The 23,574-nt window shown below is 46.3% G+C and overlaps 1 long non-coding RNA gene across 4 annotated transcripts in view; it reads right to left on the bottom strand.

Annotated features, from left to right (window-relative positions):
- The window catches only part of LOC141257638 (uncharacterized), a 169,435-nt gene that overhangs the window by 104,916 nt on the left and 40,945 nt on the right, over positions 1-23,574 (bottom strand). For 3 of the 4 annotated variants that reach the window (XR_012318092.1, XR_012318089.1, XR_012318091.1), the window contains one exon: positions 21,729-22,027. This is a non-coding gene — a long non-coding RNA (uncharacterized lncRNA). Of the gene's footprint in view, positions 1-9,398; positions 9,521-21,728; positions 22,028-23,574 lie in introns of those variants that run through there. The other variant, XR_012318093.1, reaches the window with a different exon arrangement.

The following is a 23,574-nucleotide window of genomic DNA, read 5'->3' as shown; positions in this document are numbered from 1 at the left end:
TGTACTGGGGCTGTTTTGTGCATCTGGCACAGTGTGTCTTGAATCTGTGCAGGGTACAATGAAATCTCAAGACTATCAAGGGATTCTAGAGAGAAATGTGCTGCCCAGTGTCAGAAAGCTTGGTCTCAGTCGCAGGTCATGGGTCTTGCATCAGGATATTGACCCAAAACACACAGCTAAAAACAACCCAAGAATGGCTAAGAGGAAAACATTGGACAATTCTGAAGTGGCCTTCTATGAGCCCTGACCTAAATCCTATTGAGCATCTTTGGAAAGAGCTGAAACATGCCGTCTGGAAAAGGCAGCCTTCAAACACGAGACAATTGGAGCAGAATACGGAGTGGGCCAAAATACATGTCGAGAGGTGCAGAAGTCTCATTGACAGTTACAGGAATCGTTTGATTGCAGTGATTGCCTCAAAAGGTTGTTCAAAAAAATATTAAGTTAAAGGTACCATCATTTCTGTCCAGGCCTATTTCATGAGTTTATTTTTTTTTTAAATTCTGTGGAAGCAGGTTTGAAAAGCAATGTCTCACTTTCATTTGTTCATTTTCAAAGATTTTTAATTTATTATTACTTTTGTCAGATTCAAGTTATTTCTGTGACCATAGTGGGTTTTTCTTTCATTAAACGAGGGGTACCAACAATTTTGACCACGTGTATATGTCCATTGTTTACTTTACTTTTCCTAAGTTGATGATAGCTGGGTACAAGCAATACAGCAACTCATGCATGCTACGGGAAAAAACTCAATGATTTGCCAAATTGTCCATATCTCTCAAATACAGGAGGAAATTAAAATATAGAAAGACAAAAAGTTTTTCCTGGACTTTCCCTAGAAGTTAACAATATCAATATCCCAACACCCCCACCACGCAAATGATTGATGAGGCATTTTATACATTTTATAGTATCTGTGCCATGGTGTTATAGCTCAGTCCCATATGAGTGAATATGACTGAGCTGAAATACCGGGTATAGCTACCACTAAGTGTTCTTAACCGTACCTGGAAGACAATAAAAAGGACACAGCACTTGCCAAAGTGCCCCTGTGACCCTTTCAATCAGCTGATCTATTTGGGTGATGAGTTGGATCGCCACTAATCTGATACTGATGTCTTATCAAAAAAAATAAAAAAATATTAAAGTTCCAGAATATCCTTTTATTAATAGACCAGGGGTGCACAACATGTTCTGGTCTGCTGGCCACATTGTCATACTGAAACAATTGATAGAAGAAAAGGAAATTCAGCTCCCATAAAAATAATGAATGTATTAAATCTAAAATCTAAAAATATGATGCAAAAAGGTACATACTGTATATCATCCGACATAATGACCAACCATATTAGCGTTCAAATGAATAGAGGACATTAGAGCATTGCGTTTCGAACACAGCTAAGGCGTCCTTTTTCAAAGCCTTTTTGTATCATATTTTTATATTTTGGATTAAATGAATTAATTGTTTTTACAAGAGCTGGATTTCCTTTTCTTCTATCAATTTGATTCACGTCTGGTCAGGACGTTTATCCGTGCTCCACCGTTGTTCATTGATCAACTGCTGCAGGTGAGCTGGCAATATTTTTTCATATTTTTTCTTATTCAATACTGAAGCAATACCAAAGACCACAAAAAATTTAAAGTGGTACTTACATGAATCACCAGAACCACCGTCAGTACATGAATACATCATAAGAACCAAGTTTTAAGTATTTGAATAGGATTTGAAGAGTTTCTGCTCAGTTTGTGCTCCAAAATAAAAAAGTCAGTGACGCGCCCCCTGGGGCTGTGGAGTACTCAGCGCCGGGCTGGTTTGTTCTTTTAGGATAGTCACGGTGGCGTGACCCGGTCCGTGGCCCCGGGTGGTCAATAACAGAGGGGAATAAAGTTTTGGGGATAAAGATTAGTGACGCCTCCTGTGGTATGCGGCTATAGGTGGCCGTCGCTGCTGTTCAGATCCACTGGAGCCATTGGTGATGCAGCAGAGATGGTTCAGCTCTCCACGGATAGAGCTAGGCCCAGGGCAATAAAAAGGTAGCTTTGTTGTTGGTGTAGTGCAAGGCAGATAATGCAGCAATTAAGTCAGGGACATAGCGGGGTGCAGTCTTCAAGTTTTTACTCACAGTTCTTATGATGTTCCAGGTTACAACTGCCAGCAGGTTATAACAGCCCACCGAGTCCTGTGTCCTCCGGGGAAGTGATCCAGTCAATTCTCAGATAACTTGGGTGCACTTGATCGGGACCCCCTTCTTGTGTACCTTTCCCGGGTCGTCTCTCTCTGCGCTGGCTCTCGCCCTCCTGCCCTACGCCTCACACACAGTGTCCCAAACCAGTGGCCGCTGGCCTTGTCGGGCGACGTCCTCTCTGTCCCATTGGTCCTATATGGCCACCTTTTCAGTGAATGTGTGTGGTTTTGGCTATGGCACTTAGAGATACCACATCCTCCGGTTTGCTAGTGTAGCACCCTGAGGATTCGGCTGCTACAGGGGTATTGCACCTCAACCCAGAGGTGTGATATTCCACTCCCGGGTAAGGATGGAGTGTGGAGCTGAGCTCAGAAAGCTGCATGCACTACACACATCCCATTTCCGAGGAGCAGACCAACGGTACTCCCACTTAGAAATGTGCAGGTACAACCGAGTCTGTTCCTGGCTGGAGTGGGAGGGGGGTGGTACATCCCAGTAGTGTAGGGGCAGATAGGGGGAGCAGCCTGGGTAAAGATAGGAGCTCATTGGGTGCTGGTCACCTGAGCTCACACATAGAGGGAGTATTTAAGGTGGGCACCATCTAAGAACAGGGTCAGTCTGCCACAGTCAGTCAGTCAGTCTGTCAGTCTGTGAGAAGTCAGAGGAAGAGAGCAGAGAGCAGAGAAGCCCCAGAGAGAGTGAGAGTGGAGCAAGAAAGACCCAGAGGGGGAAACAAGAAGGAACTCTGAGAACCCACATACAAACCTAGGGTGAAGAGTTGGCAATAGGGTACCGGATCCCAAACTGGTGGGGGCTTAAGCACACCTCAGCCAGAGACTGGAGGCCGTGGGCAGGATCTGCCACGGCCACCCACCACATCTACCCTGAAGGCAAACCACGTGTAGGGTCAGGGAACCCAAGGCCAAGGGTCTCCCAACAGAAGGCCCGAGGGAGCTGGACCTAGGTGGATCCCTGGTGGGGACGGCCAGAAGAAAGGACAAGAAGGAGGGCTCAGGGACACGCTCCGGACTTGCTTGGGGGTTGGCTGAATCCAGGACCTGGTGGACGCAGCACGGCTCGGGTGGTCACTCAAGGCCGGAGTGACCGGAATATCTGCAGTAAGTAAACACCCTGAACTGCACAACCCGACTCTGTCTTTAATTAACATCTACGCTGGACCACCACAACCCCCATCCTCTGCACCTGACCCCCTGAGGCCATACCCCTCCCGTTGGGGGTTATACTATCTAAAGCTGCACCAACACCATCAGCCTCAGCGGACCCTGCTGCAGCGGCGGCCGTAGTGACCGCAATCCAACGGGTGGCGTAGTCGACATAACGAACTTTGTAACATCTGTAGGACTGCCACATACTCTGAGCTTGACACCCTGGGCACGGACCGGGTCACAGCCACTCGGAGACTACAACCCCCATCTGATCCGGCTCCGGGTATTCCCCTAAAGAATATGGCCCAGGGGGCGCGTCAACTTTGGCGTAGTCGGCAGGATTACGTGCCCGCAACACCCGGGTACTGCGTGCCTGAAGAAAAGAACAAGTTTACCTCAAAAAGAAGTCTCCTGCCGGTTCCGGAGGGTCCCCGCCATCGGACTCCATCACAGGTCGATTCCCGCCGGTTGTCCGCCATTAACAGCTTTTTCCCGCCATCTGCAGAGTTTCCCGCCACTGGGAGACGATTCCCGCCATTTCCAAAGGTTTCCCGCCTTGTCAGAGCGGACGCCATTATGGGCGTGCCAGAGGATGGCAAGAGGCCACCTCCCATCGTGGGCCAGGACCGAAAATGGCGCCAAAAGTGGAAACCGCCCCCACCAACAGAGACTGTGATGCTAGAGGTGTCTGTCAGCGTGAAAGAACTGCCCCTGGAGCTGACAATTACCAAGTGGCCCCGGGACCGCCCTCGAAGTGGGAGGACTGAAAACAAGAGAGCAAAGATGGGTGTCGCTTGGAGCAGTCTGGAGAGAGCGCACCCGGAGACAAGAAGCCTAGAGCTGAGTCCAGAAGAAGCTTACCCGGAGATGGAAGAAGAGCAGAGCAGCACCGGCCCGCTGGCCAGGAGCCTGCTGGAGACAACAAGAGGAGAGCAGAGCAGCACCGACCCGTTGGTCAGGAGCCTGCTAGAAGTAACGACCCCACTAGGCTTAGTGGAGGTCCTGGCACAGCTCCACCGAGATCGGGAGTGTGCACAGACTGCGCTGGAGGGCCTTGCACGGAGGATGGCCCGGGTGCAGCGAGAGACGTTAGCGAAGTGGAGCCGAGAGATGGCCCAGCAGACAAGAACCCGTCAGCGGAGCACGCCACCCGAGACGAGGAGACAGACCGCCTCTGAGGATGGCGCAGGAGGACTGAAGGCCGGAGACGGCGCCGAGAAGGGAGCCGAACGAATGGAAGCAGGTAAAGGGGACGTCTATACCCCGAGCCGGGAAACCGCGTGCCTGCCCCAGCTCCCCGTCGCAGAGCCCGAAGTATCCCCTGCCGTGCCCGTCGCTGCAACGTCACCGCCGCAGACTAGGCCTCAAACGGGAGCCGCGACCCCTGTGACGTCACACGCTTCGACCCCGGGCGTGACCAAGCAGGAAGTACTACCAGCCTGGTCGCAGGGCCTAGTACCCCCGGGCGCCGCAATACCAACAGCGCCCCCTACCTCCGCGGAGCCACCGGCCTGGTCGCAGGGCCAAGTAGCCCAGGGCGCCGCCGTCCTTACGGTGCCCTTCACTTTCCAGGTGCCCCAGGCCTGGCCGCAAGGCCTGGGCAACCCGGGCACCACCACCACCGCGCCCATAAAACCAAGAGTGCCGCACCTGGGTGAAGACCTGTTCGCCCAACATACGTGCCCGGATGGGCAGCCCTTTATATGGCCACCGGAGTTTCACCATCCCCGACTCCGGAAAGAGAGACCCCTAGACGAGCCCCTGATTCCGGTTCCAAAGCCCGTAAAAAGGACCTCGCCCCCGCTAGAGGAGGCACAGTTTGAGTGGGACCCCACCGGAGAAGACCTCATGGGGTTCACTCAGGAGACTCGGGCAGCCGCAGCGGAGCGTGCAGAGTGCTGCCGCCAGCAGCTCGAGGTCTTTGAGAGGGAGCGGAGAGAGAGGCGGGTCCGGGAACAACAAGCCCAAATAAAGAGCGCGGAGCAGAAGAGCCGGACCAGGAGGAATCCCCGTGCAGCACATGGTCCCCCTTCCACCGGGACTGTGATAAAATTCAACATGCAGCACGGATGGGGCTTTATCAGAGACCATCGAGCAAGAGGACCCGGACGGGTCTGAAGCTAAAGGTAACCACAAAGAAAGAGCAGGAGGACGTCGTCGTTAAGTACAGCAGAGTACAAGCTGTATATAGTTGCCCGTCGGGGCACAGTGAACTGTTGCTAATATAGTCCCCGTTGGGACCAGCGAACTGAACTGTTACCCGTATTTCCCTTAATCCCACTGACCGAGGACTGAGAGCGGTCATCCCTATTCCCATTACCTGGCCGAGGACTGAGAGCGGCCATATCCCTTGTATATAGTTGCGCTTCCTAAAGCGCCCCCTACCGGTTTTCTAGAGAAACTGTTGCACTTTTCCCGGGCACACGTTGCACAGTGTCCGGAGGAGGAACCAGAAACAAGAATGTTAATATGAAAAGTTTTATGATGCTGCTAATATATGTTTTATATGTTTTTATTATGTTGTTTATGAAAAAAATTGTATGTTGTGGATGTTTTTATATCTTACAGCCCGAGGACGTGCTGTGATTTACCAGGGGGGAATGTAGCACCCTGAGGATTCGGCTGCTACAGGGGTATTGCACCTCAACCCAGAGGTGTGATATTCCACTCCCGGGTAAGGATGGAGTGTGGAGCTGAGCTCAGAAAGCTGCATGCACTACACACATCCCATTTCCGAGGAGCAGACCAACGGTACTCCCACTTAGAAATGTGCAGGTACAACCGAGTCTGTTCCTGGCTGGAGTGGGAGGGGGGTGGTACATCCCAGTAGTGTAGGGGCAGATAGGGGGAGCAGCCTGGGTAAAGATAGGAGCTCATTGGGTGCTGGTCACCTGAGCTCACACATAGAGGGAGTATTTAAGGTGGGCACCATCTAAGAACAGGGTCAGTCTGCCACAGTCAGTCAGTCAGTCTGTCAGTCTGTGAGAAGTCAGAGGAAGAGAGCAGAGAGCAGAGAAGCCCCAGAGAGAGTGAGAGTGGAGCAAGAAAGACCCAGAGGGGGAAACAAGAAGGAACTCTGAGAACCCACATACAAACCTAGGGTGAAGAGTTGGCAATAGGGTACCGGATCCCAAACTGGTGGGGGCTTAAGCACACCTCAGCCAGAGACCGGAGGCCGTGGGCAGGATCTGCCACGGCCACCCACCACATCTACCCTGAAGGCAAACCACGTGTAGGGTCAGGGAACCCAAGGCCAAGGGTCTCCCAACAGAAGGCCCGAGGGAGCTGGACCTAGGTGGATCCCTGGTGGGGACGGCCAGAAGAAAGGACAAGAAGGAGGGCTCAGGGACACGCTCCGGACTTGCTTGGGGGTTGGCTGAATCCAGGACCTGGTGGATGCAGCACGGCTCGGGTGGTCACTCAAGGCCGGAGTGACCGGAATATCTGCAGTAAGTAAACACCCTGAACTGCACAACCCGACTCTGTCTTTAATTAACATCTACGCTGGACCACCACAACCCCCATCCTCTGCACCTGACCCCCTGAGGCCATACCCCTCCCGTTGGGGGTTATACTATCTAAAGCTGCACCAACACCATCAGCCTCAGCGGACCCTGCTGCAGCGGCGGCCGTAGTGACCGCAATCCAACGGGTGGCGTAGTCGACATAACGAACTTTGTAACATCTGTAGGACTGCCACATACTCTGAGCTTGACACCCTGGGCACGGACCGGGTCACAGCCACTCGGAGACTACAACCCCCATCTGATCCGGCTCCGGGTATTCCCCTAAAGAATATGGCCCAGGGGGCGCGTCACTAGCTGAGTCTTGCAGTCCTCCACTAGTCTGGGGCCGGTCCCCTACTGTGACCTGATACCTTCTCCCGACTACGGTCTGCGTGAATTCGGGTACACGGGTAGACTCCGCACTTCCCGTGCCCCTAAGATCACTTCTTTGTCTCTGGAGCCCTTCTCTGACTCCCTCGCTCCTCTCGTTCTCTCTCCTAGTGGGCCCCTCTGACTGGGCCCTCACTCTGTCTGGACCCTACTCCTCAACGGTCCTCACTCACTGGGCTCTTCTAAATGTTTCTACCTGTCTTTTTATACTGTCTGTCATGTGACCCATGTCACTAACTGTCACTCTACGTGGTCCCCTCTACCTTTAGTTCTTCCTTGTGTGCTCCTCTAAACTACTTCCTCCACCCACCTCCTCTACCTAGTTCCCTCCTCCAGACTGGGACAGGCACTGTGCTCTCCCTCAGGAGCAATCTTGCCTTTCCCTACTGGAGTGATGTGGTGTTTTATGTGGGTGTGTGGGTCCCGGGTAGTGCTCCCTCTTTACCCGAGAGTGGGGTACCACACCTCTGGCTGAGATTCAGTACCTCTGTGGCGACTGGACCCGCAGAGGCACCACATCAGCATTAACACGCCCAAACTTAAAGTGAGTTTTGGAACAGAAACTCAACCTAATCCTCCTTATAATCTCAAAAATCTAAGTTTTGGGGATTTTTCAGTTTTAACATAGCCATGAAGCACAATATGGATTGCTATATTTGCACAAGATCAGAACCATTATCAATACATGAATGCAGTGCCAGAACCACAGTCAGTACATGAATTCACCACTAGAACAACTGTCAACAGCAGATGAATGCAACACCAGGACCACCAACAGTACATTAATACATCACCAGAACTACTGTGATGAAACAGCTTCTTATCTTAATCAGCCAGATGTCTAGATTTGTTATAGCAAGAGAAATACACTATTGTGTTTGTGTTGACTTGTGAATGTATATATATTTCTGTGGCTTGTCAAGAAGGATATATTATTATGTGTCTAAACCAGAATGTTGATTGCTCTTCGTCTGGAAACAATAATGTTTGTTAATATGCTAATTACATATTATGCTAAAGCCAGCTAGTTGTTGATTTACAAGAGCCCCCTGATATACCAACTATATAAATTGATTAAATGCACAAACAATGAGACCTGAGCCCTGTAGAATAATACCCTCCCTAATCCTTGACCTGTGGATGTGTACTTGAAAGGACAACTGTAACTATTTAAGGGACATATGCCTCTGAAGCAGGGAGAATTGAAAGAGAGAATCAAAGATCAGACAGATTCTTCAGGACATCAGTTTGGTAGCATGGCTTTATAAAGAGAGACACAGATTTGGATTCTACATGATTCTGGTCTAAGGGTACATGGCCCTGATTGGAAGGATACGGATCTGCTCCATTGACCATCAGAGAACCCATGGATACATTTGGAGAGACGAGGTTGGGACAATGAAGTCACCTGACCCCATGGATATGTTGTTTGGGGTTGCCAGGTGGGACCCTCCGGTCACCTAGAACCCATGGAGACGGTCGGAAAAGCCAGATTGGGACCAGACGGTTATCTGGCCCCATGGAAACTCTTGGAGAGGCCAGGGTGGGACCCTCTCGTCTCCTGGCCTTGTACCTCAATGGTCTGTCAGCTTCCTAACTTTGCCGCTACCTCCTCTCTGTGGGAGGCTACCAAAAGCGGGAGGCCACTTTTTGACGTAGTTGGCCCTGGAAGTCCCAAAGTCGCAGCTGTTCTATCCCCGGCAGGCCAGCGGAAAGGTGAGACTGTGTAATGTTGTACCATCTTGGGTATTTGCTGTGACTGTTCTATCTGTTTATTGTCTGTTTGGTGGTTCAATAAAATATTGCCACACTGCTTTACCCTCACCCTGTGTTGTCTGAGTAGTATTATGCCCACGGAAGACCCCGGATCTTCACAAGTACTGTCAGTACAAGAATACAGCACCAGAAGCACATCAGTACATCACCAAGCTTAGTACAGAGATCAATTGCAGTGTCATATCTGCATATCATCATATATACTTGTATCATGTGAACCTGCAAATCCCAGTATGTCCTTAAAAATGGTTAGAAGATACTGGGAGTTGTTGATATCAGCCACCATCAGATTGTGGACCATAGAGGAACCACAGTACTGAAGAGACATAATCAGTATCACCAAAACACATTTATATCCAGCTTCCGTACAGCTGTCATCTTCTCTAATTGAAGTCGTTCTCATTCCTTTTGTCTCCAACGAGATTTCATGCCCACAGTTCATCTCTCCAGACTTCCCTCATCTCTGCTTTTTTGTAGCATATCCTGACACGGTGCCCTTAAAAATAAAAGTATTATTCAAATGCTTATGTATAAAAGTATTGTCCATGCTGTGCTCCTGAATAAATAATTGTCAATCACCGTGCTTCCAGCACAAAATATCAACAATGCCTCCACACACTGCCGCCTTCCTTAATGTTACCCCATAATGTCCCCCCATAATGTCTCCTCTCACTAATTTGCCCCCACTTCCCCTCTCCAAAATATCATCCCACATTGTCCCTCTGTATAATATCCCCCCTCCACTCTTCTCTATAATGTCCCCCCTTCATAATTTCCCCCCCATTGCCCCATAATGTACCCTCACAGTAAAACCAAATTGTGATGAGGTCAGCATGTTGGGGAGGGGTCTGACGAGCACTGCTCTGCCCTGCCCCAGTGCCAAAGTCTTCAAATGTATTTGACGCGCCCCATGGGCCGTGTGTGGGGGAATACCCGGGGCCGGGCCTCTGTGTAATGTCAGGGGTTGTAGTCTCCGTGGCGGCGACCCGGTCCCGTGGCTCATGGTGGTCAAACCAGTGGCGGAACTGTTTACTTGGTTTTTAATGCTTAAGTGTCCGACTACGCCACCCGTGGATTGCGGTCACTGAGAACCGCCGCTGCGGGGCAGACCGCTGAGGCTGATGTTGTGTGCGCAGCAAAGGGTAGTGAGTGCAGATCATGGGGGTGATGGTGAGCGGGCGCAACAGTAATGACTCAGAGTCCAGTGATGCAGTCCAGGGTCTTTACTCACAGTTTTATACTCCAAGCTATTTCTGCCGGTAATGGCTGCCCGCGTCGTACTGTGCTCACCAGATGAGGGGTTCGACCAACTCCCAGGCACCTTCGGAATGCTTTTCAGGACCCCCTTCGTGTGTCCTTTCTCTGGCCTGTCGTACCCCACAATTGACCACATTTCTGTCCAGCTGCCTCGGGCCTTGGCGGTCAAACGTATGTTCCGTTTCCCTGGGTCCTATATGGTGCCTTCCTAACGGGTGTAGTGAGGGGCCGTGCACGTGCAATGCCACGGCCTCCGGTTACTAGCTGAGGGTAGTTGCTCTCCTCCACTAGATGAGGGATCCGGTTCCCTTTCTTAGCCTGACCCCCCTACTCTGGTAGCGGCGGGCGTACGGTGGCGACTGGCCGGTCCGCACCCCTGGGGTCCCTTCACTCCACTCCTGGAGCCTCCTCCGTTCCTCTCCTCTCCTTTCTTCTCCTCCAGGACCAGGCCTTGAGACTTGGCCTGCCTGCGGAGCAGAGCCCATACAGAGCTTCTGCTCCAAGCCTCTTCTCTCTCTGCTCTCTCTCTTCTCTCCTTCTCTGTGACTCTAAGATGTTGCCCACCTTATATACTCCTACTTTCCAGTGCACCCAGAATCTACTCTCCCCACCCACACACTACCGAGTTCCCCCTTTCTAGGTGTTCCCTCCCCCCACTCCAGCCAGGGACAGGGACAGTTGCGCTCACTCTTGGGAGCATTGTCGCCCTGCCCCCCAGAAATGTGGTGTAGTGCATGTGGGTGTTAGGGTCCTGAGCCACACTCCATCCTTACCTGGAAGTGAGATATTACACCTCTGCGTGAGATGCAATACCTCTGTAGCGACCGAACCCTCGGGGCCTCTACATATTCACGTGGAATAAATCTCAATTATACACCATCACTAATTGGAAGAGCTAACCACAAAGAAAACACAAGTCGGATCATAAATTTAGCATTTAGCACACTCAGTAGAATTTGATCAATGAAAACCATGGGTTTTTACCTATTTTCTTACATTGCAACCTGTGTTTAAATATTTTTGTAATCCAATTTGTGTGTAATGCATCAGCACTAAATAGTCTAATTTGGTGTGTTGAAGTGAGAAAAATATAGGCGTAAAATTTAATTTATGGGATCAAATGAATAAAAATTGGCATGTGCATATGTAGTCACCCTTTTGCAATGAAGTCCCTAAACATTTCTGGTGCGAATAATTACCTTCATAAGTCACATGCTTAGTAAAAGGAAGTCCAGTTGGGTACAATCTAAGTGTCACATGGTCTGTCAGTATTTATACACCTTTTCTGAAAGGCCACAGAGGCTGCAACACCACAGAGCAAGAGGCACCACTAAGCAAACAACACCATGAAGACTAAGGAGATCTCCAAACAAGTCAGTGTCAAAGTTCATTAGACGTACTAGTCAGTGTTGGGTTATAAAAATATATCCCAATCTCAGATGATCCACCGAAGTACCATCAAATCCATTATCATCAAATGGAAAGAACATGGTACCATAACAAACCTGTCAAAACTCTTAACCTGGGCAAGAAGTTCCCAAGCAGAGACTGGAGTATCTGTCCATATGACCACAATAAGCCGTACACTCCAGAGAGGTGGCCTTTTTGGAAGAGTGGGCATAACAAAGCCTTTACTTACACACAAAAATTGTAAGGCTCATTTTGAGTTTGCCAAAAGACATGTAGAACACTTACCAAATGTATGGAGGAAGAGGCTGTGGTCATATGAGACCAAAATTTAACTTTTTGGCCACCAGGGTGAACGCTATGTCTGGTACCAAACCAACACAGCTCATCACCCCAAGAACACCATCCCCACAGTGAAATGTAGTGGTGGCAGCATCATGCTGTGGGCATATTATTCGGCAGCAGGGACAGGGAAAATGGTCCGAGTCGAGGGGAAGATGGATGGTGCGAAATACAAGGATATTCTTGAGCAAAACCTGTTTCAGTCTGTCAGTGATTAGAAACTGGGATGGAGGTTCTCCATCCAAGAAGACAATGACCCAAAGCATACTGAAATAGCAACACTCAAGTGGTTTAAGGGGAAACATGTAAATGTTCTGGAGAGGTCTAGTCAAAGCCCAGACCTTAATCCAATTGAGAATCTGTGATTAGACTTGAAGGTTGCTGTTCACCAGAGGAAACCATCGAACCTGAAGGATGTGGAGCAGTTTTGCCTTGAGGAATGGGTAAAAATCCCAGAGGCAAGATGTGGAAAGCTCATAAAGACTTATCCAAAGCGACTTCCAGCTGTAATTGCCGCAAAAGGAGGCTCTACAAAGTACTAACTTTGGAGGGTGAATAGTTATGCACATTGAAGTTTACAGTTTTTTGGTCCTATTTATGGTTTGCTTCACAATAAAAAACAAAACCAAATGTTCACAGTTGTAGGCATGTTCTTTCCATGAACTGATGCAAACCCTCAAAAAAAACTGTGAAATTCCAGGTTGAGAGTTAGCAAAACAAAAAAAATGCCAAATGAGGGGGAATACTTTAGCAAGCAACCGTGCATATATACAGTTGAAACCAGAAGTTTACACACACTATATAAAAAGACACATATGCATGTTTTTTCAATATCTGACATGAAATCAGAATAAACCTTTCCTGTTTTAGGTCAGTTAGGATTTCCATAATTTTTAATATTTGCCAATGCCAGAATAATGAGAGAGAGAGAGAATGTTTTAAGGCATTTTTATTACTTACTGCAAAGTCAAAAGTTTACATACACTAAGATTACTATGCCTTTAAACAATTCTGGACTGCCCAAATGATGATGCCATGTGTTTGGAAGCTTCTGATTCTGTTTTTTTGGCAGCATCTGAGTTAGAGACACACCTGTGGATGTATTTTAATGCACACCTGAAACACACTGCTTCTTTGTGTAGCATCATGGGAAAGTCTAAAGAAATCAGCCAAGATATCAGGAAGAGATTTGTCGACTAGCACAATTCTGGCTCATCCTTTGGTACAATTTCAAGATACCTGAAGGTGCCTCATTCATCTGTACAAAACAATTATACGTAAGTATAAACAAGATGGGAATATCCAGCCATCATACTGCTCAGGAAGGAGACAGGTTCTGCTTCCCAGAGATGAACGTGCTTTGGTCCGACATGTGCAAATCAACCCAAGGACAAAAGCAAAAGACCTTGTGAAGATGATGGCGAAGCAGATAAGATTGTGTTAATAACCACAGTGAAATGAATACAGTGTCAACATAGGCTGAAAGGCCACTCTGCCAGGAAGAAGCCATTGCTCCAAAAGGAGCATAAAAAAGCCAGATTAATGTTTGCAAATGCACACAGGAACACAGACCTTAATTTTTGGAGACATGTCCTGTGGTCTGATGAATCTAAAATTGAACTTTTTGGGCACAATGACCATCGTTACGTTTGGAGGAAAAAGGAAGAAGCTTGGAAGCCTAAGAACACCATCCCAACTGTGAAGCACGAGGGTGGCAGTATCATGTTGTGGGGTTGTTTTGCTGCAGGAGGGACTGGTGCACTTCACAAAATAGATAGCATCATGTGAAAAGAAGATTATGTGGCAAACTTGAAGCAACATCTCAAGATATCAGCCAAGAAGTTAAAGCTTGGGCAGAAATGGGTTTTCCAAATGTACAATAACCCGAAGCATACTGCCAAAATGGTAACAAAGTGGCTTGAGGATAACAAAGTCCATGTTTTGGGGTGGCCATCACAAAGCCCTGATTTCAATCCAATTGAAAATTTATGGGCAAAGCTGAAAAGGCAGGTGCGAGCAAGGTGACCTACAAACCTGGATCACTTACACCAGTTTTGTCAGGAGGAATGGGCCCAAATACCGAACAACTATTGTGAGAAGATTGTGGAAGGATATCCCAAACATTTGACCCAAGTCATTCAGTTTAAGGGCAATGATACCAAATACTATATAATATATATGCACTGCATTGTGAAAGTATTTGGCCCCCTTGAACTTTTCTACCTTTTGCCACATTTCTGGCTTAAAACATAAAGATATAAAATTCAAATTTTTGGGGGAAGAATCAACAACAAGTGGGACACAATCGTGAAGTGGAGCGAAATTTATTGGATATTTTAAACTTTTTTAACAAATTAAAAACTGAAAAGTGGGGCGTGCAATATTATTCGGCCCCCTTGAGTTAATACTTTGTAGCGCCACCTTTTGCTGCGATTACAGCTGCAAGTCGCTTGGGGTATGTCTCTATCAGTTTTACAAATCGAGAGGCGGAAATTCTTGCCCATTCTTCCTTGCAAAATAGCTTGAGCTCATTGAGGTTGAATGGAGGGCGTTTGTGCACAGCAGTTTTCAGCTCTCTCCACAGATTCTCGATTGGATTCAGGTCTGGACTTTGACTTGACCATTCTAACACCTGGATACGTTTATTTTTTAAACATTCCATTGTAGATTTTGCTTTATGTTTGGGATCATTGTCTTGTTGGAAGATAAATCTCCGTCCCTGTCTCAGGTCTTTTGTAGACTCCAGCAGGTTTTCTTCCAGAATGGTCCTGTATTTGGCTCCGTCCATCTTCCCATCAATTTTAACCATCTTCTCTGTCCCTGCTGAAGAAAATCAGGCCCAAACCATGATGCTGCCACCACCATGTTTGACAGTGGGGATGGTGTTTTGAGGGTGATGTGCTGTGTTGCTTTTAAACCAAACATATCGTTTTGAATTGTGGCCAAAAAGTTCGATTTTGGTTTCATTTGACCAGAGCACCTTATTCCACATGTTTGGTGCGTCTCCCAGGTGGCTTGTGGCAAACTTCAAACAAGACTTTCTATGGATATCTTTGAGAAATGGATTCTTCTTGCCACTCTTCCATAAAGGCCAGCTTTGTGCAGTGTACGACTGATTGTTGTCCTATAGACAGACTCTCCCACCTCAGCTGTAGATCTCTGCAGTTCATCCAGAGTGATCATGGGCCTTTTGGCTGCATCTCTGATCAGCCTTGTTTGAGATGAAAGTTTAGAGGGACGGTCGGGTCTTGGTAGATTTGCAGTGGTCTGATACTCTTTCCATTTCAATATGATCGCTTGCACAGTGCTCCTTGAGATGTTTAAAATTTGGGAAATCTTTTTGTATCCAAATCCGGCTTTAAACTTCGCCACAACAGTATCTCAGACCTGCCTGGTGTGTTCCTTGGTCTTCATGATGCTCTCTGCACTTGAAACAGAACCCTGAGGCTATCACAGAGCAGATGCATTTATACGGAGACTTGATTACACACAGGTGGATTCTATTTATCATTACCAGTCATTTAGGACAACATTGGATCATTCAGAGATCCTCACTGAACTTCTGGAGTGAGTTTGCTGCACTGAAAGTAAAGGGGCTGAATAATATTGCGAACCCACTTTTCAGTTTTTAATTTGTTATAAAAGTTTAAAATATCCAATAAATTTTGTTCCACTTCACGATTGTGTCCCACTTGTTGATTCTTCCCAAAAAAATTAGAATTTTATATCTTTATGTTTGAAGCCAGAAATATGGCAAAAGGTAGAAAAGTTCAAGGGGGCCAAATACTTTCACAATGCAGTGTATATATACTGTACATATACAGTACAGACCAAAAGTTTGGACACACCTTCTCATTTAAAGATTTTTCTGTATTTTCATGACTATGAAAATTGTACATTCACACTGAAGGCATCAAAAAAAAGTGGGAAACAACTGAAAATATGTCTTATATTCTAGGATCTTCAAAGTAGCCACCTTTTACTTTGATGAATGCTTTGCACATGACGAGCCCCCAGAGCCATGGGATACTCTGCAGCTGGGCCTCTGGTTGCTGAGGGATATCACGGTAGCTGGCCCAGTCCGTGACCCAGGGCGGTCAGTAAAAGGGGGAATAGTTTATAGGGGATTTGGGAAAGTGTTCGTGACGCCACCTGTGGAATGCGGCTAAGGGGTGCCGCCGATGCGGAGCAGTCCTCTGGAGCTGGTGTTACGGCAGCAGGGATGGTGTGGCTCTCCACAGGTAGAGCTAGCTCCAGGGCACCGTGGGGTGTAATGGATAGTGGTGCAGGGGAGAGACGGCAGGACAGTCCCGGAGGAAAGACGGACACTCACACGGGGGTAGTTTCAGTACCTTTACTGCAGATGGTAGTCAGGTACGGTCCCGGGTACTTGTACAGTGGTGGCCAAAAGTATTGGCACCCCTGCAATTCTGTCAGATAATACTCAGTTTCTTCCTGAAAATGATTGCAATCACAAATTCTTTGGTATTATAATCTTCATTTAATTTGCTTGCAAGGAAAAAACACAAAAGAGAATGAAGCAAAAATCAAATCATTGATCATTTCACACAAAACTCCAAAAATGGGCCAGACAAAAGTATTGGCACCCTCAGCCTAATACTTGGTTGCACAACCTTTAGCCAAAATAACAGCGAACAACCACTTCCGGTAACCATCAATGAGTTTCTTACAATGCTCTGCTGGAATTGTAGACCATTCTTCTTTGGCAAACTGCTCCAGCTCCCTGATATTTGAAGGGTGCCTTCTCCAAACTGCCATTTTGAGATCTCTCCACAGGTGTTCTATGGGATTCAGGTCTGGACTCATTGCTGGCCACCTTAGAAGTCTCCAGTGCTTACTCTCAAACCATTTTATAGTGCTTTTGGAAGTGTGTTTTGGGTTATTTTCCTGCTGGAAAACCCATGACCTCTGAGGGAGACCCAGCTTTCTCACACTGGGCCCTACAGTATGCTGCAAAATTTGTTGGTAGTCTTCAGACTTCTTAATGCCATGCACATGGTCAAGCAGTCCAGTGCCCGAGGCAGCAAATCAACCCCAAAAACATCAGGGAACCTCCGCCATGTTTGACTGTAGGGACCGTGTTCTTTTCTTTGAAAGCCTCTTTTTTTTTCCTGTACACTCTATGTTGATGCTTTTGCCAAAAAGCTCTACTTTTGTCTCATCTGACCAGAGAACATTCTTCCAAAACGTTTTAGGCTTTCTCAGGTAAGTTTTGGCAAACTCCAGCCTGGCTTTTTTATGTATTGGGGTAAGAAGTGGGGTCTTCCTGGGTATCCTACCGTACAGTCCCTTTTCATTCAGACGCCGACGGATAGTACGGGTTGACACTGTTGTACCCTCAGACTGCAGGGCAGCTTGAACTTGTTTGGATGTTAGTCGAGGTTCTTTATCCACCATCCGCACAATCTTGCGTTGAAATCTCTCGTCAATTTTTCTTTCCCGTCCACATCTAGGGAGGTTAGCCACAGTGCCATGGGCTTTAAACTTCTTGATGACACTGCGCACAGAAGACACAGGAACATTCAGGTCTTTGGAGATGGACTTGTAGCCTTGAGATTGCTCATGCTTCCTCACAATTTGGTTTCTCAAGTCCTCAGACAGTTCTTTGGTCTTCTTTCTTTTCTCCATGCTCAATGTGGTACACACAAGGACACAGGACAGAGGTTGAGTCAACTTTAATCCATGTTAACTGGCTGCAAGTGTGATTTAGTTATTGCCAACACCTGTTAGGTGCCACAGGTAAGTTACAGGTGCTGTTAATTACACAAATTAGAGAAGCATCACATGATTTTCAAACAGTGCCAATACTTTTGTCCACCCCCTTTTTTAGGTTTGGTGTGGAATTGTATCCAATTTGGCCTTAGGACAATTCTTTTTGTGTTTTTTCATTGAAGACAAATTAAATGAAGATAATAATACCAAAGAATTTGTGACTGCAATCATTTTCAGGAAGAAACTGAGTATTATCTGACAGAATTGCAGGGGTGCCAATACTTTTGGCCACCACTGTAGGTGGTGAGCACTTCTGGTCTTGCTCCCCAGTGAGCGGGTGTAAGGCCTCCTTTCTGTATCTTCCTGTCTCTCTCCCTGGAGCTTCTGACCTGCCTGGAACAGGGTCTAGCTCCCTTGTTGTTTCTCTCACCCATGCTTGGCGGCGAGGGTTTTCCCACTGGTTACCACGATCCCTGGACGCTGGGGCCTTCATGGTACCTAGTCCCCTGAGTGTGCGCTATTCACGGGTGGACTGAGGGATATGAAATCCTCCTCAGTATGCCGGATTCCCTACTGGGCATAGAGATCCCAATAGGCTCAGGCTCGGTGCCCGGCTTGCAACAAGGGACGAACCCTCTGTGGTTCCTCTGTCCCTCATGGCTCTTCTCTTCTCCTTGCCTTCTAGCCCACTCTAGGCTCTCACTGGCCAGACTAGCCCGCAGCTTCGGCCTAGCCTGGCTTTCAGCCACACAGACTTCAGCTTGTCTGGTGCTGCAGCATCGTGTCACACTCACTGACTGACTTCCTGAACTCCACCCCCCAGTATATATATACCTGACAGGGCTCCATCTAGTGGACTTGGGTGGAGGTGTCTGCATGTATTGAGGCCACTGGGGAGAATCCCATCTGTGCAACACCCAGGAGTTCTGTGACAGCCTGCAGCCGCAGGGCGTCACACACACTCTTGGCATTCTCTTGATGAGCTTCAAGAGGTAGTCACCGGAAATGGTTTTCACTTCACAGGTGTGCCCTGTCAGGTTTAATAAGTGGGATTTCTTGCCTTATAAATGGGGTTGGGACCATCAGTTGTGCTGTGCAGAAGTCAGGTGGATACACAGCAGATAGTCCTACTGAATAGACTGTTAGAATTTGTATTATGGCAAGAAAAAAGCAGCTAAGTAAAGAAAAACGAGTGGCCATCACTACTTTAAGAAATGAAGGTCAGTCAGTCCGAAAAATTGGGCAAACTTTGAAAGTGTCCCCAAGTGCAGTTGCAAAAACCATCAAGCGCTACAAAGAAACTGGCTCACATGAGCGCCGCCCCAGGAAAGGAAGACCAAGAGTCAACTCTGCTTCTGAGGAGAAGTTTATCCGAGTCACCAGCCTCAGAAATCACAGGTTAACAGCAGCTCAGATTAGAGACCAGGTCAATGCCACACAGAGTTCTAGCAGCAGACACATCTCTACAACAACTGTTAAGAGGAGACTTTGTGCAGCAGGCCTTCATGGTAAAATAGCTGCTAGGAAACCACTGCTAAGGAGAGGCAACAAGCAGAAGAGGCAAGTTTGGGCTAAAGAACACAAGGAATGGACATTAGACCAGTGGAAATCTGTGCTTTGGTCTGATGAGTCCAAATTTGAGATCTTTGGTTACAACCACCGTGTCTTTGTGTGACGCAGAAAAGGTGAATGGATGGACTCTACATGCCTGGTTCCCACCGTGAAGCATGGAGGAGGAGGTGTGATGGTGTGGGGGTGCTTTACTGGTGACACTATTGGGGATTTAGTCAAAATTGAAGGCATACTGAACCAACATGGCTACCACAGCATCTTGCAGCGGCATGCTATTCCATCCGATTTGCGTTTAGTTGGACCATCATTTATTTTTCAACAGGACAATGACCCCAAACACACCTCCAGGCTAGGTAAGGGCTATTTGACCAAGAAGGAGAGTGATGGGGTGCTGCGCCAGATGACCTGGCCTCCACAGTCACCAGACCTGAACCCAATCGAGATGGTTTGGGGTGAGCTGGACCGCAGAGTGAAGGCAAAAGGGCCAACAAGTGCTAAGCATCTCTGGGAACTCCTTTACGATTGTTGGAAGACCATTTCCGGTGACTACCTCTTGAAGCTCATCAAGAGAATGCCAAAGCAAAAGGTGGCTACTTTGAAGAACCTAGAATATAAGACATATTTTCAGCTGTTTCACACTTTTTTGTTAACTATATAATTCCACATGTGTTAATTCATAGTTTTGATGCCTTCAGTGTGAATGTACAATTTTCATAGTCATGAAAATACAGAAAAATCTTTAAATGAGAAGGTGTGTCCAAACTTTTGGTCTGTACTGTATATACATATATATATATATATATATATATATATATATATATATATACTTTTATCACTTAAGGTAAGTGGATCTGGCAATATTCAAATCTGGCAAACTTATTCTCTCTATATTGACAATTTGAATGTCCCATATTATGCTCTGGAATCTACCCAAAACCCAAGACATTATAAACGTAATATGTAAAAAATAAAGAAAATACTTATACACACCTTACCACTCACCTCTCTGGCCCTTCTGCTCCTCACTGTCCTCTGTCCAGTCCTCATAGAATCATAGAATCATAGAATGGTAGAGTTGGAAGGGACCTCCTGGGTCATCTGGTCCAACCCCCTGCTCAAAGCAGGATTCACTAGATCATCTCAGACAGATGTCTGTCCAGCCTCTGTTTGAAGACGTCCATTGAAGGGGAACTAACCACCTCTCGTGGCAGCCTGTTCCACTCATTAATCACCCTAACTGTCAAAAAGTTTTTTCTAATATCTAATCTGTGTCTCCTCCCATTTAGTTTCATCCCATTGCTTCTAGTCTTTCCTTGTGCAAATGAGAATAAAGATGATCCTTCTACAATGTGACAGCCCTTGACATATTTGTAGACAGCTATTAAGTCTCCTATCAGTCTTCTTTTTTGCAAGCTAAACATTCCCAAATCCTGCAACCGTTCCTCATAGGACATGGTTTGCAGACCAGTCACCATTCTGGTCGCTCTTCTCTGAACTTGCTCCAGTTTGTCTATGTCTTTTTTAAAATGTGGTGCCCAAAACTGTACACAGTATTCCAGATGAGGTCTGACCAAAGAGGAGTAAAGACCGATAATGACTTCACGTGATCTAGACTGTATGCTTCTGTTAATACATCCCAGAATTGTATTTGCCTTTTTTGCTGCTGCATCACACTGTTGACTCATGTTCAGTCTATGATCTATTAGTATACCTAAGTCTTTTTCACATGTACTGTTGCTTAGCTCTATTCCTCCCATTCTGTATATGCTTTTTTTATTTTTATTGCCCAGATGTAGTACTTTGCATTTTTCCCTGTTAAAAACCATTCTGTTGGTTGCTGCCCACTGCTCCAGTTTATTTAGGTCTTTTTGAATCCTCTCTCTCTCTTCTCTAGTATTAGCTATCCCTCCTAGCTTTGTGTCATCAGCAAATTTAATCAGTTTACCCTCAATTCCTTCATCTAAATCATTGATAAAGATGTTGAACAATACAGGTCCCAGGACGGAGCCCTGTGGTACCCCACTTGAGACATTCATCCAGCTGGATGTGAAGCCATTTACAACCACCCTTTGAGTCCGATCACTAAGCCAGTTATGAATCCACCTAACAGTTGCCTGGTCCATTGCATACTTGGTCATTTTTTCAATAAGGATGTTGTGAGATACTTTGTCAAATGCTTTGCTGAAGTCAAGATATACTATATCTACAGCATTTCCCTGATCCACCCAGTCAGTGATTCTGTCATAGAAGGAAATTAAGTTAGTCTGACATGACTTGTTAGTTACAAACCCATGCTGACTCTGGTTAATCACTTCATTCTTATCCATGTACTTACATATATGTTGTTTAATAATTTGTTCAAAGATCTTTCCTGGTATAGAAGTCAGACTCACCGGCCTATAGTTCCCTGGGTCCACCTTCTTCCCCTTTTTGAAGATAGGAACAACATTTGCTCTTCTCCAGTCTTCTGGGACTTCTCCTGTTCTCCAAGAATTTTCAAAGATTATGGAGAGTGGTTCTAAAATTTCTTCTACGATCTCCTTCAGTACTCTGGGGTGTAATTCATCTGGACCTGGAGACTTGAACTCATTTATGTTAAATATTCCCTCACAATCTTTCTGTTTACAGATAACTTGGATTCCTCTATTCCTTTAAAAGGACAGTGAAGATCAGTTGATGTTACATTTTCTTTCTGAGAGAAAACAGATGCAAAATAGGAATTAAAAAGTTCGGCCTTCTCAACATCCTCTCTTACCATTTCTCCATTTTCATCCTGTAAAAATCCTATAGCATCTTTGACTTTTCTTTTACTTTTGACATACCCCCAAAATCCTTTTTTATTGCTTTTGACATCTCTTGCAAGCCTTAATTCATTGTCAGCTTTAGCTAACCTGATACGCGCCTTGTCGCTTTCTTCTTATCACCCCCACAAGCACTGAAATCCTGGGCCTCTTCACGTTAAGCCAGGACCTCCAGCTCTGATGATACCTAGAACGGTTCTGAAAATGCATGAATAATGTCACAGTGCACAACATCATGACCTTACACGCTTATGCGCAGAACCGTCCTGGGCCAAACAAAGTAATGCCAAGGTGTTAGTGTACCTGTAATGAAGAGTAGAGAGGTCCAGCTATCATACATTATGCCTTGATCCCAAAAGTAGTACCGGTGTGAGGTTCACTCACGAAGGCCTCTTCATTGACCTCATGCAACTGCTCTCAAAGTCTATGATAGTGCTGAGCGAGATGGCAATGGAGGCTAGAATGGAGGTGTAAACTCTTCAGTGATGAGACCCACTTTTGTCTTGAATCAAGTGATAGCTGGATATTATATCTGGAGACATCACACCAGTCCTAGTCCCAGGATTATGGTGTGTGGGGGCATAATTTAAGGTCACCCTCTAGCCTTCAAACCAGGGACACAAACATCTTAATATTACATTGATTTTGTCAATAACTTCATTTATAACATGCCAAGGCTTGTAAGTGGGTATACTTCTGAGCATGGCATTCATACTGAATAAATTGAGGTGTTTTTAAAATATATTTTAATTTTTTCATAATTTGCATATCATTAAATTTTTAATTCTTGGTAATGGAATGTACATATACAGTCATGGTTAAAAGTGTTGGCACCCATGAAATTGTTCCAAAAAAATAAGTATTTCTCCCAGAAAATTATTGCAATTACACGTTTTGTTATACACGTGTTTATTTCCTTTGTGTATATTGGAACAACACAAAAAAAACTGAGACAAAAAGGAAAATTAGACATAATTTCACACAAAACCCCTAAAATTGGCAGGACAAAATTGTTGGCACCTTTCTAAAATTGTGGGTAATCAACTTTGTTTCAAGAATGTGATGCTCATTTAAACTCACCTGTGGCAAGTAACAAGTGTAGGCAATTTGAAAATGACACCTGAAACCAGATAAAAAGGGGAGAAGATGACTCAATCTTTGCATTATGTGTCTGTGTGTGCCACACTTAGCATGGAGAACAGAAAGAGGAGAAGAGAACTGAGGACTTGAGAACCAAAATTGTTGAAAAATATCAACAATCTCAAGGTTACAAGTCCATTTCCAGAGATCTTGATGTTCCCATGTTTTTAGTGCACAACATAATCAAGAAGTTTGCAACTAGTGTTGAGCGAGTATGTTCTGTTCCAAGTATGCTCGGGCCGAGCTCCGAGTATTTACAGCTGCTCGGTGATAAGGTTAAATCGCTCCCGTGTGCATG

This window comes from Phyllobates terribilis, unplaced genomic scaffold (genome assembly GCF_046119375.1).
Source record: "Phyllobates terribilis strain yellow unplaced genomic scaffold, ASM4611937v1 Scaffold_3__8_contigs__length_932513732, whole genome shotgun sequence".
Lineage (NCBI taxonomy): Eukaryota > Metazoa > Chordata > Amphibia > Anura > Dendrobatidae > Phyllobates > Phyllobates terribilis.
The sequence above is the reverse complement of the archived record's forward strand: the minus strand, read 5'-3'. Positions and strand labels throughout refer to the sequence as shown.